Below are 22,820 nucleotides of genomic sequence, written 5' to 3'. Positions count from 1 at the left end.
GCCTGGCCACGCCCCTTTTCCGCCAATGGTGAGAAAGGGTAGGGCAGGGTCTGCGTGCGTGTGACGTAGCTCGCCTTCCGTGGAGGACGGCCTCCAAGCGGCCCGGGCAACATTGGAGGCCACGCCTTTAGGGGGCGGGCCCCACTGCGGCCCGCGTGGGTGTCAGAGGAGGTACCCCGTCTGGAAGGAATTCGAGTCCTGAGACCCAGGTGGACTTGCCAGTACTTACCTTTCCCTCTTTTGCGAATGAGGATGTTGAGGCCCATGGCAGGAGGTGGAAATACAGAAAGCAAGATCCCTGATTTCATGCAGCTTACTTTCTAGTGGCAGAGACATAATTAATAAACCAGTGAAAGAACAAGACAATTTCAGAGCGTTACCAGCGCTGTAAAGACAAGATAATGGGGAGAATTGACTAGAGGTGGCAGAAGCATTTTAAATGATGTGGTCAGGAAGGTTTCTCTGAGGAGGTGATATTTGAGTTGAGACCTAAAAGATGGAAAAGGCCAGTAAAGGACTTTCCATACAGCAGTTATTGTAGTTATGTTATGCATGTGGTTCACTGAATATTTGAATTAAGTCTAAAATCTACATTCAGTAATTCAGCAAATACTCAGCACCTACTATGCGCACAGTATTGGGCTAATCTAGCCCTAATGACAAGCCTACAGCATAGTCCCAAGGACTCCAGAGTTTAAAAAATTTGTCTAAGATCATCTACTCTAATAAGGAGTCCATATTACTCCAAAGCCTGTGCCCGTAGACCTAATCTTTTACTGTGTCTAAATTAAATATTGGGAATAATTACAGCTCTTTCTTTTCTTCCTCTCAAGCCAGGTTTAGCCCAGTCTAGTGAACAGAAAAACTTACAGCAGCACCAGAAAATAATAATAGCCTCTAACAGTTGTTGTGCTTTTATTAAGTGCAGTATATTGTGTTAAGCCTTGGACGTACTTCACCTCATTTAATTCTCACAACAACCGTAAGGAAGGTACTGTTATTAGCCTGTGATGGGTGGCATTGTTGTTCCCAGCTATTACGTGGCTATTCCTGTTAAGGCTGTAAAAGATTAGTTAATAGCAACCTAAATTAAATAGATTCAGGAGATCAGAAGGGGGAGCTCTCACACCATGTGACCAGAGCAGAGCCCAACAAGAAGTAGAAAGACCTCTCTTCTTTCCTGGCGACAATTCAGCTGATGAAAAGCTGTGGACGCTTTGTTTACTATAGCCCTCCCAACTTCCTTTTCCCCTCTATAAAAGCATCCTTTCTTGCTGTGTGAAGACTTGCCCTTGGCTCACCATGGTTGCAGACCCCAGATTGCAATTCTCTGCTGATCCCAAATAAACCCATCTTTGCTGGAGAAATACCTGGCAGTCTATTTGTTTCAGGTCAGTAAGGATTTTACATCATCACCTATTGCCATGTGACTGCAATGCATCCTATGGGAAGAATGTCCTTTTCAGCTTTACTGATGACAGGCTTGATCATGTGACTTGCTTTGGCCAACAGAATGTGAGTAGAAGTGCCTTTCACCACATCTGAGGAGTTGTGTTAAGAGCCATTAAGCGCTCTTGATCTTTTTCCTCACCAGCAAGAATGGCCTGTCCCAGGTAGAGCCACTCCCTCAGTCTGGGTCCTGGAAGGAAACAGATGTGAAGCAGCCCATATGAAGAAAATTGGCAGTGGGCAGACCCCACCCCACCACCACTCCAAAGAATGTTTCAAGAATTCCCACATAAATTCCCTAAGAGAGTCAGCATATAGAGACCTACCATCCTGAAGTCATTAGGGCCAGGCTAGATTAGCCAGAGAAACAAAACAACCAACAGAAAGAGGTTACAACTTTGCCTTGTATAAGATATACACACAAAAAATACTAGCTACAAAAGAAAAGATTAAAATTTGGATTTTGTTAAAATTAAGAATTTATTTTCTTCCCAAAAAAACCTGAGTGAAAGGCAACCAACCCAAAGATCGGTAGAAAATATTTACAATACATGTATCTGACAAAAGACTTGAATCCAGAATATATAAAACTCTCCAACAAATCAATAAAAAGATCAATCAACCCAACAAAAATGGACTACTATCTTAAATAAGCACTTCATAAGAGAAAATATCCAATTGGCCAACACACAGGAAAAAGTGGTCAACACTATTAGTCATCAGATAAATACAAATTAAAATCACAATAAAATACCTTTACCAAATTGCTAAAATGTAGAGATGGAAAATACCAATTGTTGACGAGTTTGTGGAGCTGCTAGAAAACTCATGCATTTCTGACAGAACTATAAGTCATAGAACCACTTTGGAAAACTTAGGTTCTATCCATTAAAGCTAAACATAGGCCTACACTATGTTAGCAGTTCCACTCAAGAGAAATGGAGGCAAGAGGCCATCAAAAGACACGTACAATGGAAAACAAGAAAGTATCCATGCAACAACATGAATGAATCAGACATACTTGAGACATACAAAAAGCAGTGCTGAGTTAAAAGAAGCCATTTCCAAAAGATCACATATTGTATAATTCCATTAATATGGAGGTCAAGAACAGGCAAAGCTAATCTATGATTATAGAAATTATAATAGTAGTTACCTTTGGAGGAAGCAGATATTGACTAGGAGTGGTCAAGATATAGGCTTTTAGGGTGCTGATAGGGTTCTGTATCTTAACTTTGGTGATGATTATAGGTGTGGATATATAGGTAAAATTTATTAAACTCTATACTTAACAATTATTAACCTTATTGCATGTCTGTTACACCTCAATTAAAACTATTAAAAAGTACATATACACTTTGAAAGGATAATTCTACTTTTAGGAAATTATCCTACAGATATACTCACACACAAAATTATTAATTACAGCATTGCTTATAATAGCAAATGCTGGAAACAAGTTAAATGTTCACTGATTAAAAAATCTTGGTAAATTCATCCAATGGAATACTATGCATCTGTTTAAAAAAAAGAAGCTCTCATGTAGGGATATGAAAAACGCTCCAAGATCTTAACAATATATGATTTTTTAAAAAAAACATAAGAAAATGGTGTTTATAGTATGCTATCATGTACAAATATCTTTTATGAATAGAGTCTGTCTCTTGAAGGACACTGTCTCTGCCTCCTGGGAGAACTTGGCTCTAAAATAGGAGTGAGAGGGAAGTTTATTCTTCAGTAAATCCTCTTTTCTATATACCCTTTGAACTACATACTATACGAACCTATTATTTTTTGAAAGTTAATACCATTAAAAAATTTTTTGACTTTGAACACCCCAGCTTGAGTGCAGGGAAGGGACATACATTTTATCTTTTTTGTGCTATGGGCCCCTTTGCAGAATTGTATGTGTGTGTGTGTCTTTTTAAACAAGTTTATCATTTAATAAGTCAGTTCATTTTCACCACAAAGTATTGTACACAGTCATCTGTTGAAACATTTCTTTTTAACAGATCATAGTTTTAAAAAAGTCATAGATACTGTGAGTTCTATATAAACTGGTGGATAGTAAGTTAATTCCTTTGTTTTGACTTATAAGCCTCAACTTCACTGTAGAATAAGGAATGTAGGCCAAAGAAAGCATTATCAGTCACCAGTTCAGAACAGTATTGTTTCTGTAATTTGAAGCTTTCTGAGTGGATGGATTCAGACCTGATGTAGCTATACATAGATTACTAAATGAACAGGCTATGTGGAAATTGTACAAAATGTTATTAACTTTAATTATTAATAAGCTAGTAATTATGTGACTAAGTGCTATTCAGACTCAAAAACCTGTTTTGAATCCCCAGGAAAGCCGTATGTGTACACAACCATGCCACCTTGTACTTAGGGGAGTGTCAAAACATATTTCAACAGAAACTTTGGCTTTAGGAAAGAGTCACAAATATTTAAAATAATGGCTTTTAAAAAAACAAAAAACCCCCTAAAATAATAACAATGGCTTTAATCATCATTTAAAATATTTGGTAGGGGAAAGTGTGCTTTAATTAAATATACACCATACCAGGGATGCTGGCAAGGTTGAAAGTTACTCCTAATGTTGACAGTTATAAAAACTAATTTGTATGTGACAAGATAGAGAAAAAAGCAAACCCTCTGAAACAAACTTTTTAAAAATGAATGTTCACAGTGGTTTGTATCAATGGTATGCATTTTATGATGATAACAGATTGAGCACCCTAGGACTCTCCTTATATCCTAAAGAAAATGAGCATTGGCATTATTGATGGGTTGTACTGAATTTAAAATAGATCAATCGTACACTTACTCAATAGAGAGGACAGTTTTAACACCATCATTAAAGTTGTTTGCAAAAGGAATGGAGAATTAAAAAAACAAAAACAAGACATTTTTTTCTTGGGAATGGGGAGTCTTTTACTTGCTGCTAACCAGCAAATACTATTCATTAAGTCAAAAATGGAAGGAGCAGGCCCACAAACGCTACTTGAGCAAGCTGACCAATACACGTTACAGTTTTTAAAATGAAGGTTATATCCTATATGTTACAAGCCCCAATGAGGCAGTGTCAAAATGAATCCCATTTCTTTGCATGCTTTGTGATCATATTCCTTGGAGGCGTTACCAGGTCTCCTTTTTCTCTGCAGGCTTTAAAATCTGAGAAGAACACATTAGTGTTTTGTCCACATTCATCATGGCACCTCCAGTGTCAAACTCTCCACAATAATCAGGTGCAGAAAAACAGTGACCAACTGCCTCTTTGCAAAAATATATATCCCTCTTCAACCACCTGATGATCCAAATCATGCTTATGGAGAAATTTTGCAACCACTTCTGCACCAAACGTGAAGGACACCAGGACACCTCTCTGTCATTTTCACCCCAGCCTAAGACATCTTTATCTGGGTCAGAGCACAAAAGATTACAAAGACCTTGATCTGGTACATCAGTTGGTTGCATAGTTTTTGGAACCTGCTGTACAGATTCAAGATCTGGTGATAAACTTCCATGACAGCAGACTATTTTCTCGTCCATGATGGCTGCCATCAGTAGATAGTTAAAGCACTCCATGAAAGTTTTCCATAGTGTAATGCTATATCTTCTTTTACATTCATCGTAAAATCCACACATTCTATTGATGCTGGCACATTCGTGGTTTTGTCTGAGATGAAAACTATTCTTGGGATATTTGGTATTCTTAGTCAATAAGAGGCAGATAGTCTCCAAAGACTGTTTCTCCTTGTCCACATAGTTTCCAAAAAAAAGGACTCGCTTTCTGGTGGGAAACCACACTGTACTCCAAAAGTCGAAGCAAATCATAGTATTGCTGGTGGGTATCATCACATGATTTGAGTGGTGTTTCAAGCTCTAGTAGGATTGGTGGACCGAGAAAGATCTCTCAGGAATTTAAGCAGAGTACTCTGATTTCATTTTGAAGCTGGACATTCTTATGCGGCTTGGAGCCTCTCACTTCCAGCAGCCATTGGATGATGCTGTTCATGTTGAGTTTATCTCTACCTGCCATCGCCTTCCCACTGCCAACCCTCCCACAGCCCCAGCGGCCTGGGCTCACACCCGGAATTCACTCCTTTCCCACACTGGGAGCATAGGGGCTGCAGCAACCATGGTGGTGGTAGCAGAAGCCTCCCGTGAGTCCCTCCTCAACTGCCCCACTCCCTGCTTCCTCCTTCTCTCCCCACTAGAACCACAAGGCAGAACTGTGTTTTTAAAAGCATAATATAATACACGCAAGATGATACAGGAAGCTATATTGGAAATATTGAAATACAGTTATAAAAATATTTTTAAACCAAGTGATTCAATAATCTATGTACTTTAAAAAATTAACACATCAAATAACTGTGTGTGAAATTAAAGCCAGCCTCCCTACTCTGGCTCACAGGGCGCTGCAGGATCCGGCCCAGGCTGCCCTCTCCAGCTCCATCTGGAACTGCTCCCCGTCATGCTCACACAGTCCAGTCATCTCACCCTCAAGAACATTGGCCTTGATGTTCCCACTGCCTGGAGATTTCCCCTCCACACATCCCCCGCTCCCCCACTGCCCACATCCCCACTTCGTACACTGGTCCCTTCCCTCCTTCAGGTCTTGGTATAAAAGTTTTCCCCTCTGGAGGCTTCCCTGGCCACCCTGAGTAAGCGAGCTCCTGTCCTTCTCCACGTGGTACCTCATTCTTTTCCTTTATAATATTTGTAATAATACAATTTTTGGTATAATTATGCAAATTTATAATAATTTGTATAATGTATATATATTTTTATTTGTTTATTTACTTAGTGTCCATCTCCCCTCCATGAAGGCCTACATCACATCTATCTTTCTATTGTACCGAGCACCTAAGACAGGGCGTGCTACTTGGTAGGTGCTTATGTATTTGTTAAATGAATGAGCACAGTGGTCCCACCCTGTGGATTAGAGGAGCTGGTTCCATCAGACGGGTAGGTATCTCAGAAAGAATCTATTGCATGTGTAAGCACCCAGCACAATACCTGGCACACAAAAGGTGCTTAATAACTGGTAAGTGTGATTTTTTATGTCCCTCTGAGTTTTTCCCCACATTCCTTTCTGCTGATTCTTCTCCATCTAAAGTCTACATCCAAAGTCCCAGTTCCATCCAAAATGAATGCATGGGCCTTGCTTTGAAACTCCTGGACCTCTCCCATCCAGCCTGCCACAGGGCCAATTACCTCTTTCCTCCCAAAACTCATCTCAAGTAGCTTCCCTACTTGGCTTTCAAAAATCCCAGGAACACAGAGGTGGAACATCCGGCTGAAATGCTGGAGGCATTCCAACATGCAAGCATGAAAAAGCCTAGTGGAGTTCTCCAGGCCTGAGAGGAGGGGTCTTCATGAGGGGACAGACTGAGGTATGTTCAAACAGCCAGACATGAGGGGCGACATCATCTTTGCAGTTAGGTGTGACTTTGGTGGTGTGGCCAAGGGCAGGATCAGACCAGCTCCCTTTCCTTAGGAGCCAGGAGGCTGAGAAGAGGGTAAGGGTCTCAGGAAGGAGGGAGGGATAGTGTTAGGCTAACTGACATCCTTCAAAGTTCAACAACTCCCATTTCTGGGCTCTCAGATGTCTGCCTGTGATCCCTCAACAGATAAAGTACATTCTTTACTAGGTGTGTTTGCCCTAACAAACTAATAGCCCTAGGCAATGCCTAATCTCACAGCAGCTCAGGCTGGCTTGTTTCAGCCCACCTTATCAAAGTCATAAATCCCACCACCTCGTCAGACCCTAAACTTCTTAACTCACCTACAACCAATGAGCGACTTGTGCACAAGCTGATCAGGCACCTTTGACCCAACCTTATAAAAGACCCCAAGAACTGGCCCTTGGTGCTCACACAGGCACCCCTCATCTGTGTGGCCTGCTGTTGTCTATGGCAGTGTAACCAAATAAACTCCTTTCTGTTCCCATACTTCATCTCTGCTAAATTCTTTTACCAACCCATGTGTCACTGGCTCACTGACCAGCCGCCCCGTTGTGCCCACAACAGATAGTGAGTGGGTGCTCCCTGGTCCCAGAGGGCAGATGGAGGAGAGGAGGATGCCCAAGTCTTGTGCTGGGGGCCCAGAAAGGGGCACTGCTGGGTCATTGATATTGTTCCTTTGTAAACTGACTGTTAATCATGATTTGGGTATCTGTCATCTGAAGTGGTGTAGCTGTGTGAAGCCTGACTCCCACCTAGGAAGCAGCCACGTAAATGCGTGTTTGCTTCAACTAGTGTCATTCCTGACTGGCCTGTTCTCCTGTAAGCAGGGAACTGCGGCAGCCTAGCAGAGACTCAGTGCCATGCTTTACCTTCTAATGCTATTTCCTGACAGGTACCCTCTGCTCCATCCAGACAGGTCTCCCCACTATTCTGAGGACAAATCTTGTGAAGTTCCCAGGTGCTGGCCTCCTTTTACACGGGCCACCCTGTCTTCCATTCACTCACTCATTCCATTTTTGTTGAGTTATCTGGTCTATGCCAGGCACAGCTAGGCATTAAGGAGACAGATGAAATGTCTGCTTTCAAAGAGCCTGAAGTCTGTCAGGATAGATAAGGAAAATTACAGTCATAAACAAGGTAGTAAGTCCTGTAAGGGAGGCCTGAGGAATGAGTGCACTGGTAAACTGATGAGTAAAGAAGTCTGGCTGTTTGAACATACCTCAGTCTGTCCCGTTTCTTGTTTGTAGAAAAAGGCTTTGGTCTCCTAGGCCTTCCCTGAGTTCCAAAGAGCAGACTCAGGCAGTTACTAATTAGGGAAGTAAGGGAATGCAGAAACAAAGGAAAAGCAGTCAAGAAACAATAGTTCAGTGATAAAACAGAGTCTTAGTTCCTCTCCAAGGGGCATACATAACAGTCTGACATATCTTTGAGTTGTTCTGAAGAAAGAAGACCCTCCCCCTTCCCCATCCCCATCCTTATAGTGATGGTGACTACATGCTGGCCACAAGCATGTGGACCCCAGACTGGTTGGAACCAGAAGGTTGATGATCAAGATTCCTGAATCACTACCCTGTTACCTCCACCAACCAACCAGAAGAAAGTCATGCACCCTGCAGCCCTCACCCTAAATGTTGCCTTTAAAGTCATGCCTGAAAGCCATGAGGGAGTTCAGGGCTTTTGAGCATGAGCTGCCCATTCTCCTTGCTGGGCCCTGCAATAAATGCTGTACTTGCCTTCACCACAACCCAGTGTCAGTAGATTGGCTTTACTACACAGTGGATGAGCTGACCCAAGTTCAGTTCAGAAACATCCTGTACAGCTCTACATCTGGCTCTTCCTGAGTTATATCCTTTCACAATAAACTAGTGCTCTAGTAAGTCATATGTTTCTCTGAGTTCTGTGAGCAGTTCTAGCAAATTAATCGAACCTGATGAAGGTATTTTGGGAACCTCTGATTTACAGCCAGTGGGTCAGAAGCACAGATAAAAACCTGGGCTTGTAGCTGGCCTCTGAAGTAGGCAGTGGGGATGAAGGGCAGTCTTGTGGGACTGAACACTTAACCTGTGGAATCTGAAGCTATCTCCAGGCAGATAGTGTCAGAATTGAGTTGCATTTTAGGATACCCAGTTGGTGTCTGAGAATTGTTTGTTGGTTGGGGGAAACACCCACCCCCAAGTTGGTGTGGGAAAAAAAGGAACAAAGAGTGTCACTCGTCCTACAGTTAGATGAAGGATTAAATCACAACCCACTGCAGTTGCCCACTTACAGTGTACCCTGAGGGGAATTAAAAATGGAAAAAACAGGTGAGGCATTCTGTGCTTTGGATAAACAGGCCCCAGACAGTTAAGAACAGGCCCATAGGCAGCTAAGGTGCATATCTCAGGAAGAATTTCAGTGACCCCAGATTCTTGCACCTATCCATACATCAAAGAGCACTAATATTAACTTTAGATATCAGTTCTTTGTGACTAGCAGTAATCTTTTACCAAGATGTATGCTTGACCCCATGTTTTTCCTAGCCCCCCCAATTCATGTATATACTGGCTCCTCCCCCACCTCTTTGGAGCAGATCCTCAGACTTATCTGAGAGCCTGTTTCCCAGGGTATAGGTCTCAGTAAGACCCTGAATAAAACTCAACTCACAGCTCTTAGGTTGTACTTTTTTTTTTTTCTTCCAGTTATCACTGGAAATTAGAACACAAAAAGAAGGTGTATCTCCTAACTTTGCATAGCTATACCTAGTTTAATTTCACCTGTTTGTGAACTTTACATACATGGAGTCCTTGTATATGTTTTCTTCTGTGTATGGTTCATTTTGTCAATATTAGGTATGAGATTTAACCACTTTGTTGCATGAGGAATTTTCATTATATATATAATTTTCATTATATATATATATAGAGAGAGAGAGAGAGAGAGCGCTATTGAGAGAGAGAGGGGAGTGAGATGGGAAACTGGAAAGAACTAGTCTGACCATTCTTCTAAGGAATTTTACTGTACAGGAAAAGAAGATAAGAGGGCAGTTTCTGGAGGGGACATGGTGGGGTCAAGAGAGGGTTTTTTTCCTTTCCCTGCTTTTCCTTTTTTTTTTTTAATTAAAGTATAGTCAGACAATGTGTCAATTTCTGGTGTATACCACAGTGTCCCAGTCATGCATATACATACATATATTTGTTTCATATTCTTTTTCATTAAAGGCTATTACAAGATATTGAATACAGTTAGTTCCCTGTACTATACAGAAGAAATTTGGTTTTTTACCCCCACTGCTTTTCTTTTTTTAAGATTGGAGAAAAAACAGCATGGAAAAGCTCTCTTTGGAGGAAGGAAGAATGATAATGCAAGTGAGAGATGGAAGTCGAAGCAATGCCCTTGGGTTGATGAGAGGGGGTGGTGCATACAGGGCATGTGTGGAGGGGATGGTCTTAGCTAGGAACACAGACAGTTCATTCATCTGTCAACTTAAAGAAAAATGTATACTGTGAGAGCTGTGAGTTAAGTTTTATTCAGGTCTTATTAAGGACTATATATAGTCCAGGAGACAGCTTCTCAGATAGCTCTGGGAATCTGCTCCAAAGAGGCAGGGGGGAGGCTAGCTTTATATGTGATTTCTGTTGTTGTTAGGGAATACATGTAGTCAGCAAACATCTTGGTAAAAGATCACTGCTAGTCACAAAGAACAGATGTCTCAAGTTAATGATTGTAGCACTTCTCTATGGAAGATGAAAGAAGCAGGGTTCATTAAAATTCTTCCTGAAATGCATCAAAGTATCTAAGGACCTGTTTGTCCAAAGCACAGAGCATCCTGTTATCATCTTTAATTTCCTCTGTCTGAAGCACAGGCTGCTTCATCCTGTTACTGCCATAACCTTTTTGTCTGAAGCACCAAGTGTACTGTAGGTCAGCAGCTGCAGCGGGTTGATCTTTGTAGACTTGGATGGAGAGTGAGATGCTCTTTGCTCTTCTTTTGTTTGTGCATCCTAACAGGAAGCAAGGCAGACTATACAGACACAGACGCAGGCGTGGGGGTGTGGGTGGATGTGCTGGGGTGGGGGAGAGCTTGTAGAAGTTCTCTTTTGATTGATTCACTTTCCTTAATGAAGTAAGAAATGAGGTTGCTGGCTGCAGATGTGGATCGGGGAGGTCATGGGTTTTAGGAGTGAGAAAATGTGAAAGTGCCACTTAGCACAGGTGGGAATGTGAATTGAATAGAGAGAAAATGGGTGATTCTGGGCAGCATCCAGGGCCCACTTGAAGCTGGAGGTCATGAACTATACTTCTTTTGCAACTTCCTGTGAGTGTATATTTTAAAATAAAAAAATTAAGAAGAGCTCTTATCTTTTAGAGATATATATTGAAATATTTATGGATAATATATCAGTTTTTTATTAGAGCATAACAATCTATCAAAATATAATGGCTCAGAACAACAGTAAATATTTATTATCTTCCTCAGTTTCTGTGGGTGGGGAGGCTAGCTACCAGTCTGCTTTTTGGTCCCAGTGATTCAGTCCTTCTGACATGAAAAATATACTCACCACCTCCCAAGGTCCTGAAAAAATCTATTCCATTACAGCAGCAATTCACCATCTAAATCACATCCAGGTTCCCCAAGTACAGTTACTCTTTAAGTGAAAACTTATGAGTTAAAACAGCCATTTGATAATATTTTCTTCATTTTCCCTTAACCTTTCGTGGTCAGCTTCCCTGAAGGCCATTAAGCTACTTCTCACTGCCTCTTTGAGGCCCTTTAGGTTTTCAGTAACAGGACCTCAAGTTCCTTCCAGGTTCCACCCTTTGCCTAATCCCAAAGACAGTTCCACATTTTTAGGTTTTTGTTAGGGCAGCCCCTACTTCTAGGTACCAGTCTCTGTATTAGTTATCTGCTGCTGTATAACAAATTATCCCAAAACTCAGTGGCTTAAGCAACATTACATTTACACATTATCTCCCACATTTCTATGGGCAGGGATTTGAGAGCAGTCTGGCTGGTCAGTTCTGGCTCAGATTCTCTCATGATGGTGTCTCATGAGTTCCAGTCACTGAAATCTTGACGGGGGCTAAAGGATCTGCTTCTGTCCTGATTGGCAAGTCAGTGCTGTCTGTTGATGGGTGGCTTCTGTTCCTCTTCATGTAGACCTCTCTACAAGGATGCTTTAGTGTCTTCATGGAATGGCAGCTGGCTTCCCCCACCAAGGCCAAGACTAGAGTGAGGTAAGTGAGTCACGTAGAGGGCAAAAATGGAAGAATTCATTCTCAGGGTTGTACAAGTGCAGGGTCAGCACCTGAGAGTAAATGCCTCCCTAAATTTTGCATCCTAGGTGCCTTGCTTACCTTATCCTAGACCTAACTGTGTCCCCCACAGTGAGCAATACAAGAGACCAGTGAGGAAACTGCAATATCTTACGACTCAGCCTCGGAGATCAGAAACCAACACTTCCACCATATTTTACGGTCTACACAGACACCCCTGATTCATTGTGGGAGGGGAATATACAAGGGTGTGAGTACCAGGAGGGGAGGGTCACTGGGGGCCATCTTGGGGGCTGACTACCACAGATAGAATACAATAATATCTGAGATTTTCTATGAAATAATGTGGATTTGGGGGAATTTGATGGGAGTCAAGACAAATCAAACAAGAGTGACCATCATTTGATCAGTGTTGAGTCTAGTTGACTGGTAGATACATGGATGCCCATTTCGCTGTGCTGTCTACTCTAGTAAATGTTTGAGATCGTCTATGATGAAAAATTAAAACAAAAAAAGACAAGGCAATATAAGGTGGGAATTCTGCTTAGCCATAGTGGAGCAAGAGTTTGCGCTGTTCTCAAACCCAAGTTCACCTTTTCCACTATGCCTCATAGGAAGTTTGATGCATAATTGCTTAGTTGATCAGACTTGCCTATTTTTATTTTTAAAATCTGAATAAAAAAGTTGCTGAATTTTAGATATGTGGTATAATAACACTTATTAAAACATTTAAATCTGTGACATAATACTATGTACTTTTAAAAGAGACTTCTATCTTTTTGGAGCAGTTGTAGGTTTACAATAAAATTGAGAGGAAGGCACAGAGGTTTCCTATATCCCCCTGCCCCCTATGCGTGCATAGCCTCCCCCATTATCAATATCACTCACCAGAACAGTACACGTTTTATCAAGGATGAACCTACACTGACACATCAAAGTCCATAGTTTACCATAAGGTTCACTTTTGGTACTGTATATTCTATGCGCTTAGACAAAAGTATAGTGACATATAGCCATCATTACAGCATCATACAGAGTATTTTCACTGCCCTAAAAATCCTCTGTGCTCTGCCTTTTCATCTCCCTCCACCCCATTGCTGGCAACCACAGATCTTTTTCTTGTCTCCATATTTTGTCTTTTCCAGAATGTCATATAGTTAGAATCATGCAGTACATAGCCTTTTCAGTTTGGCTTCTTTCACTTAATAATATGCATTTAAGTTTCCTCCATTCTTTTAACAGCACTGTGTTCTTCTCATGGATGTATACATGCATATTAAGAGTATAAAAATTTACAGGAATAATGAACACTAATTTGTAACAGTAGGTACTTCTGGGCTGAGGAAACAGGGACAGAGAGATCTTCAGATAAAGTTTTTTAAGGGTCAGGACAAATATGATGTTATTATTCGATAAAGCTGGAATGTGGGTACATGGTCATTTGTTATTGTATAATCTTATCTTATGTTTGAAATATTTCAAAATAACACAGTACATTATTTTTTGAAAAAACCAGGATACCCACTGCTATTCAATATTGTACTAAAAGTTCCAGCCAATGTAATGAAACAAGAAAAAGAAAGAAAACATTTTAAAATTTCGCAAAGATTCAAATACTGCCACAGTGCTTGAAATAAAGAAATCTCTTGGGGAACTTGTATAAAGGATTTTTATTTGGTAACAAAAGAACATTTCAGGGGTTCAGCAGTAGGAATAGTATGAAGATACCAGAGGTCCTTCTCTGAATGATACAAGGGAAAGTAAGGGGCCCTCGGAATTTATTAGCATAAAGCCTCCCTAAGAGGATGAGTATTGAATCTGTTCATACACTCTGCATAACTTTTCACTGATTCAGGATCTGTCCACTCATTTATGAAAGCCTGAACTAGTCTGGGAGTCTTTTATTGAGTACAAGACTTTGTTAGCCATTTATTGCTTCTTGTTTTGATTTTTAAAAATTTCCTCAGTCAGCAACCTCACTTTAAAACAACTGCTTTGTTGTAGAGAAAGAAGGATAAAAAGAGGAACTTTGGTCAACTTTGGTTAACTATTTTTACTTTTGAAACCATGTTAATTACTATCTGTGTGTTTTTCTGAACGTCACAAGCCAGCCTCACTACTTATGCAATTATTTGTCCCTGGTTTGGGTTAATGGGTGCTGGGATATCAGCCAAAGGTAACAGTGGCTTTTCCCAATGTCTTCTCATGCTCACTGGGGGCTGTAGATAGAAGATGTAACAAGAGATAATGCTGATAGTATTTCTTTCATTTGCTGAACACTAGAACTGAAAAAGAAGTTTTATTTGGAAAAGGAAGTATAAGATAATGAGACAACATGATACCAGGAACTTGACTGAGCAAGTGGTTTTCAGGGCATGACCTGAGGTCAGCCCAGATTCAACCCAAAGTCTTAAACTCTTTCACCTGTAGCAATATCTAAAGAGAAAGGCATCTGGGCCGGAAACCAGAACAGCTATGTTCAAGTCCTGCTTTGTAGCTAACTTGCTATATATGATCTTAGTTCTCATGTTCTGTTCACAATCTCAACTTCTTTGTTTGGAAAATCAGGGTCCTGGGCTATATCATCTCCAAAGTTATTCTACTCCCAAAAGTCAGAAAGGGACTTCATTTATCCTAGAAAGAATGTCAGTGGAAGTTGAAACCATGCTGCTCTTCTGGTCAACCCTCATGTATTCATTTGGTATTCAGCCAACATTTGCAAAGTGCTTACATTACAGTGTTTTGAGGGACTGGATAAAAACACATAACAGATAGTTATCCATGGACTAAGCAGTGACTTCTGAGCAAGATGTGGTGGAGGGAACCAGATCTGCCAAGAGCATTTTGGCAGAACACCACTGTCTTTCTCAGCTAGGAGGCTGGGCAAAACTTTCTTCTCAAAAATAATTCTCCAGGGAGGGGACTTCCTTAAAACTTTTGTCTTGAGCTCTAGGGGAAACTTGGTCTTAAGAACTGTGAGGTTTCAACAGGGTTGATGGGACAAAGAAAACATTTTTTGAAAGGTTTAAGCAAATTTTTGGTTTCACCTCTGGGACAGGCTATAGCTGTTCCTTTGTTCTGGGAAGACTATGTGAATAATGATAATGGTAAATGACTGTGTATACTGCTTCCTGCCAGGTATAGTACTAAGACCCATTCATTTAATCCTCATAACAGACTGTAAGGGAGGTATTATTATTAATCCCATTTTTCAGATAGGGAAACCGAGGAACCAAAATTTAAGGAAACTTACTCAAGATCACATACAGTAAGTAGTAGGGCTGGAATTTGAACCCATACACCTGGCAAATTGTGCTCTTAACTCCAACCACTGATGCCTCCTTAAATGGGTCTATCTGTGATGTAAAAAGAGAGCTAGGATTACCTTATGACCTAGTGTATTAGTTTCCTGTGGCTGCTGTAACAAATTAACATTAACTTTATGGTTTAAAGCAACACAAATGTATTCTCTTATAGTCCTGGTGGTCAGAAGTCCAAAAGAGGGTCTCACTGGGCTAAAATCAAGGTGTTGGCAGAACTACATTCCTTCTGGAGGCCATAGGGGGAAATTTATTTCCTTGATTTTTCAGAGGCTGCCTGCATTCCTTGCATCATGGCCTCTTCCATCTTCAAAGCCAGTCATGTCCAGATGAGTCTTTTTCACCCTGCACCACTCTGACACTTTGCCTCTCTCTTTCCTTTATAATAACCCTTGTGATTACACTGGGCCCACTTTGATAATCCAAGATAATTCCCCCATCTCAAGATCCTTAATCACCTCTGCAAAGTTGCTTCTGCCACATGAGGAAACATGTTCACAGGTTCCAGGAGTTAGGACACAGACATCTTTAGGGGGCTATTATTCTGCCTGTCACACCCAGTAATTCCACTTGTAGGTGTATCCCCAAGAGAACTGAAAACATGTCCACACAAACACTTGTATATGAATGTTCATAGCAGATTTATAATAACCAACAAGTGGAAACAACCCAAATGTCCATCAACTGATGAATGGATAAACAAAATGTGGTATATCCTTACAATGAAATATTATTGGGCCATAAAAAGTAATGAAATACTGATACATGCTATGACATGGTTGGACTTTAAGAATATTATGCTAAATGAAAGAAGCCAGAGACAAAAGACCACATAATGCACAATACCATTTTATGAAATGTTTGGAAAAGGCCAATCTATAGAGACAGAAAGTAGATTTGTGGTTGCTGGGACCTGGTGGTGGGAAGAGGGAGTGGCTGCAAATGGGCATAATGGATCTTTTGGGGATGATGGAAATGTTCTAAAATTAGATTGTGGGCATGGTTGCACAAGTCTATATATTTACTGCAAATTATTGAATTGCACACTTGAAGTGAACTGTATGACATGTAGATATGTCAAAAAAGCTATTTTTATGAATAAAAATGGCTGATAAATTTTAGTAACTCAGAATGTCATGCTGTCAAATTGCAACACACTAAAGATGGAGGCCTCTGATGGGGGGCAGTTTGGTAATGCTGGTTGGTCTTCATGTTGATGACAGACAGGGATGGATAAAGACCAAAGTGAGAGACAGGAAACTGGAAGGGAGGACAGGAGACAGAAGACATGGGGCAAGAAATAGACAGAGAGGATGGGAGAGATGGAACAGAAAATGGAAGGGAAAAATAAATCACAGAAGGGTTGGGATGGAAAGAGAACTGGTGGGGGACTGGAAGAGTGACATGTACTGCCCTTTATGAGGGCAAAGATGTCCAGACAAAGGAAGGGCCCATGCAGCAGCATCTAGGGACACACAGAGGAGGCTGACAAATGCTACTAACAAACCACTCTCTTGGTTGATAATCCTCGTTAAAAGCTGTTTTTTAAAATAAGAAAGACAGAATGAGTACACAATGCATACGTTGAAGAAAAGTTGCCAACCCTTTTCCTTAACAAGGACTGTCTTTTATTCTGAGATTATTTCCTTCCCACCTTTGTTTTTTAAAGTTAATATGTCTTTTCTTTCTGGAAGTGATGTGATAGAAAATGGTGGTAATCGTTTTTTATTGTCTTTTCTTGGAAAGTCTCTGAGAACTGTAATGATATGTGAAGTCCAAGAGTTTGGGAAGCCCTACGCCAGCTGATCTGTAGAGCTAAAAGAGGTCTCACAGATCAGTGAGTTCAACCCTTTCATTTCCAAGATGAGAAAGGGTTGGAGGCCCACGGTGGTGGACCCACTCATCCGAGGTTGCCTAGTCAGTCTCTGGGTAGTTCACTTTGTTTCTGCTCTCATCACTTCCTCCAAGGTGTCTTCTGATTCCAGGAATCTAATTTATCTATCTGCCTATCAGTTCACACTAAGGTATGACATTCTAGGCAGGTCAAAATGTTACGAGGATTCATCTAGGACATAGTTCTAGGGGAAATGCTTGGCTCCACTGAGCTCAATTAATCTGGATAAGTCACCTGACCCAGACCAAGTTACACTGCCACATGACATCCAAAGGCAGTGAAGTACAACTGAGAAATGACTACGAAGGGCTTATTGGCCCAAAGGAGATGTTGATCATCTGTGTTGGTAACTAAAGGTACTTCCCCAAAACTCAGCAGAGTGAGACATGTGACTTGTAACCCCTGGTGTTAGATCTCAGTGCTACATTCTCAGTTTTATTTTTGGTGCTGAAAATATACTGCAAAGGCACCTGTGAAAATGTCTGGATTCCCCAAGGGTCAAGGCATTTGGGGAATGCACAGGTGAATCAGGTGTTCCATCTTTATTTATTTACATCTAGTCTTATTCTAGAAAGGATTGAAGGCAGCTTTCAAGGATGCATAAAATATAAAGAATGTAAACTGAAAGAGAGAGTGATAATAGGGAAACAACTTAAGTGTCCATCAATAGATGAATGGTTATAGAAGGTATGGCATATGTATACACTGGAATACTACTCAGCCATAAAGAAGAATGAACTTTGTCATTTGCAACAACATGGGTGGACTTGGAGGGTATTATGCTAAGTGAAATAAGTCAGTCAGAGAAAGACATACTGTATGGTATCACTTATATGTAGAATCTAAAAAACCCCAACAAACTAGTACATATAACAAAAAAGAAATAGACTCACATATATAGAGAACAAACTAGTGGTTACCAGCTGGGAGAGGGGAGGGGGAAGGGGCAAGATAGGGATAAGGAATCGAGAGGTATAAACTATTATGTATAAAATAAGCTATAAGGATATACTGTACAACACAGGGAATAAAGCCAATATTTTATAATAACTGTAAATGGAGTATAAACTTAAAAATTATGAATCACATAGTGTACACCTGTAACTTATATAATATTGTACATCAACTATACTTCAATTTTTTTTAAGTTAAAAAAAGGGAGAGTGATGCTGAAGTTATGGAGATACAGAAGTCATGTTCTGACCTGAAACCCAACTTTTTATTAAAAATGTCTGTGAAAATATTCAATTAAAAATTTTACACTTCAGTCCTAAAATACAAATTTAAAAACTTTATTGCAATATAATTTACATACCATAAAATTCATCCTTCAAAGTGTACAATCCAATCGTTTTTAGTATATTCACAGTTGTGCACCCATCACCAACATCTAATTTTAGAACATTTTCATCACCCCAAAGAGAAAAATCTGTACCTGCTAGCAGTCACTCACCATTTTATCTCAGTCCCTGGAAACAACTAATCTACTTTCTGACTCAATGGATTTGTGTGGTAGACATTTCATATAAATGGAATGATACAAATACAGCCTTCTGTAATTGACTCCTTTCACTTATAATGTTTCCAAGGTTCATCCACGTTGAGTAAAAGTATAAATAAATCAAGAGAATGAGAAGACAAGCCATAGACTGGAGAAAATACTTGCAAAAGACATATCTGACAAAGGACTATTATCCAAAATATAAAAAGAACCCTTAAAGCTCAACAATAAGAAAATTAACAGCCCAATTAAAAAATAGGGAAAAAACCTGAACAGACACCACACCAAAGAAGATATAGAGATGGCACATAAGCATATGAAAAGATGCTCAACATTGTATGTCATTAGGAAATTACAAATGAAAACGAGATACCACTACACTACGTACCTATTAGAATGGACAATATTCCAAACACCAAAGACACTGAATTCTGGTGAGAATGTAGAATATGAACTCTCATTCATTGCTGGGGAGAATGCAAAATGGTTCAGGTATAGTCACTTTGGAAGACAGTTTGGCAGTTTTTAATAAAACTAAACATACTCTTTCCACATGATGCAGGAATTATGCTCCTTGGTATTTACTCAAGTGAGTTGAAAACTTACATCCACACGAAATCTGCACATGGATGTTTGCAGTAGCTTTACTCATAACTGTCAAAACTTGGAAGCAACTAAGTTGTCCTTTAGTAGATGAGTAGATAAATAAGCTGTGATAATCCAGACAATGAAATACTACTCAGTGATGAAAAAGAAATGAAGTCTCAAGCCATAAAAAGACATGGAAGAAACTTAAATGCACATTATTAAGTGAAAGAAACCAATGCAAGAAGGCTATGTACTACAGGATTCCAATTATATGACACTTTGACCAAGGCAAAACTATGGAGACAGTGAAAAGATCAGTGGTTGCCAGGGGTTGGAGGTGGGGAGGGATGAACAGGCAGAGCACAGAGGATTTTTAGGGCAGTGAAACTATTCTGTACAATACTGTAATGGTAGATCAATATCATGATACATTTGTCAAAATCCATGGACTGTACAACACCAAGAGTGAAACCTAATGTAAATTGTAAACTTTGGGTGATAGTGATGTGCCAATGTAGGCTCACTGATTATAAGAAAAGCACTACTTTGGTGTAAGATGTTGATTTGGGGGGAGGCTGCGTGCATGTAGGGGACAGGGAGGTATATGGAACTCTATACTTTCTGCTCAATTTTGCTATGAACCTAAAACTACTCTAAAAAATAAAATCTACTGAAAATGGCCAAAAATAAATAAATAAACCAAATAGCACACCAAGAAACTATCACATATACCTGACTTTAGTATTATGCATAAGTTGTGATGGTTCCAGTGTAGTGGATGCTCTTGGTGCCCAACCCAGGATCCCTCCACTGGGCCAGCACACTACCTCCTGCCTGTAGGTGTTGGCTGCTAAAAGCTCATTCTGCACCTTCTCAGGTTGGTTCCCACTCTGTCTTTGGCTAAGGGAAGCTGTCCCCCGCCAGGAGATTCCTGGGGGTTACACCCCCTCTTCATGGCCAATGACTAGCCAATGTGCTCAGCCCTCTTGCCTCTGTGGTACAGGGTGTGTTTCAGAACTCCTCGTGTGATCAGGATGAGGCCCACTTCTTCCTGAACCCACATCTCTGCAGAGTTCCTTCCTTTGCCCTGCCCTTTATGCCACTCCCCTCTAGGCTTCTCCTGACAGTTTCTCTATGACAGTTCCTGTGGACTGTCCCTGTCTTCCTAGTATACCTGATTTGTTTTGCAAAATATTACATGAAAGGTCATCTTAAAAGGTTAGGATAATTCACTGTCCACACTGCTGCTTTGACAAAAGCAAACAAAATACTTTTTCTGCCCTGGTGGTAAAAGTCTGAGACATACAGCATTGCACCTGCGTCTGACTCCACAAAACCAAGTCTCTGCCTCCCAGGCATAATTTTTTTTATTAGAAGAGTGACTTTGGAGAAAAAAGAAGTGGAAGTAAAAGAAGAAAGAACTGTGGTGACATACAATGTGGCCAGAAAGTGAGTCTGAAAAACTGGGTTTCCTTTGGGTGGGCCATGGATTTTGCAATGAGTCTTGTGTTTACACACACACACACACACACACACACACACACACATCTGTGTTCATTTATACAATTCAGTGTCTCTCCTTTAGGACCCAATTGTATCAAGGTCAGAAAGAATTTCTACCTTGGTCCTTCTGGAAAGCATACCCCACAAGGTAATGAAGACAACATTAATAATATCCTTGGGGGAGAAAAACCCCAGCTCAGCTTGATTCCTGACTCCTAATCTTCAGGCTTAGCTCCTTTATAGACTTTGGGCCATTTATTTATTTTCACTGAGCCTTCATTTTTTTTTAATCTGTAAAATGGGAACAGTAATAGCCAATACTTCATTGATTTTATTGGTTAATCTTTTATAGACGACTATATGATAAAATAATACTCTGCTAACAGGTCCCAAGCAAGCATTAAAAAACCTGACAGCTTTAATACTAAAGGGAAAAAAAAAGACATTTTAACACCGGACTCTTGAGGTCCTTGACTTCAGGCCGGCCTCCGATTACCCTACAACCTCCTCCTCTTCTGTCATCATGTGGTATTTACTGGGCACTCACGGGACTGCAGAAGGCTCATGTTCCTCTTGCTAGAACTGCTTTGTGGTGACAAGGCTTTTTGGCAACAGAACTCCCTTCTCCATCTCCTGTAGGTGAAACTTAGGCCTGTCTGGATGTTCTGGAACAGTGGTGGGATACAACCCTTACCTTATTTTCTTTCATAGTAGGGCTAAACATTTACACAGTACCCTCAGATGTGCAGGAAATACTGTGTTCCTCTAGGTCCTTCAACTAGATCTTGTAGGGCAAGAAGGTAGGAAAAGGGAGATGGCTTAAAGTTGCCACTTAGAGGCTTCTCAGATTCTTCTGGTTTAAATTACTTTCCTTCAGATTTTTTTGAAAAGGGATTAGTCTTTCAGACTGTCTTCTTGGTGGCAGAAATGGCTGGATGTCCCCAAATATCCATTCTTTTTTACTTCCTTTCATAATACAACTCCTGAGTTTTAGCCAGGCCCATGGCCACCCAACTAAAGACTACATTTCCCAGCCTTCCCTGAAGCCTTTATTCTGGCCAATAGGGTGTAATACACATGCACATTCTCCACCCTGCTGCTTGGAATGTGTCATGGTGTGGAGCCATCCTGGACCAAATGAAGCCAACGATCTAGGAATGGAAGAGCTCAAGACAGAAGGAACCTGGGTCCCCACACCAGGGAACTTCTCTATCAGCCCTGGACTGCTAACACTTGAAGTGCTTCATAAGAGAGAAACTTACCTTGTTTATGTCACTGTCACTTTGGTCTTTTGTCATAGCAGCTGATTCTGCATTCTAACTAATACACTTTCTGTTCCCTCTTGTCTCTTCCCAATGGCATCTGGAGACAGGGTAGACACATGGAGCCTTGTGGCCATAGGAAGTGGACTCAATTCGGTTCTCTGCTGACGGGCTCGCAGGCTGAAATCAAGGTGCTGGCCAGTCTGGGTGCCTACTTGGATGCTCTGGGGAATAGTCCACTTTCAAGCTTATTCAGGTAGTTGGCAGAATTACATTCCTTGCAGTTGTAGGACTGACATCCCCATTTCTTTGCTGGCAGTCTGCTGGAGGCCTCTCTTAGCTCTTTAAGCTGCCTGCATGCCCGGGACTCCTCCATCTTCAAACCAGCAACGAATCTCTCTAGCACTCGCCAGAGAAAACTCTGCTTTCAAAGGGCTCATGCAATTAGAGTAGGATCCCCTGCCCAGATAATCTCCCTTTTGCCATACAACATAACCATGGGAATGATACCTCATCATATTCAGTTTTCCCCTATACTGAACGAAGAACAGATTATATATGAGTGAGGGTTAT

The 22,820-nt window shown here is 40.7% G+C and overlaps 1 pseudogene; it reads right to left on the bottom strand.

Moving 5' to 3' along the window:
- Positions 1 to 3,605: 3,605 nt before the first annotated feature.
- Positions 3,606 to 21,030, bottom strand: LOC116664387 (annotated as a pseudogene).
- Between the last annotated feature and the right edge of the window lie 1,790 nt (positions 21,031 to 22,820).

The sequence above is a fragment of the Camelus ferus genome, chromosome 6, assembly GCF_009834535.1.
Source record: "Camelus ferus isolate YT-003-E chromosome 6, BCGSAC_Cfer_1.0, whole genome shotgun sequence".
NCBI classification, from domain to species: Eukaryota; Metazoa; Chordata; class Mammalia; order Artiodactyla; family Camelidae; genus Camelus; species Camelus ferus.
Note: the sequence above shows the minus strand (reverse complement) of the source record. Positions and strands in the feature narration are given on the sequence as shown.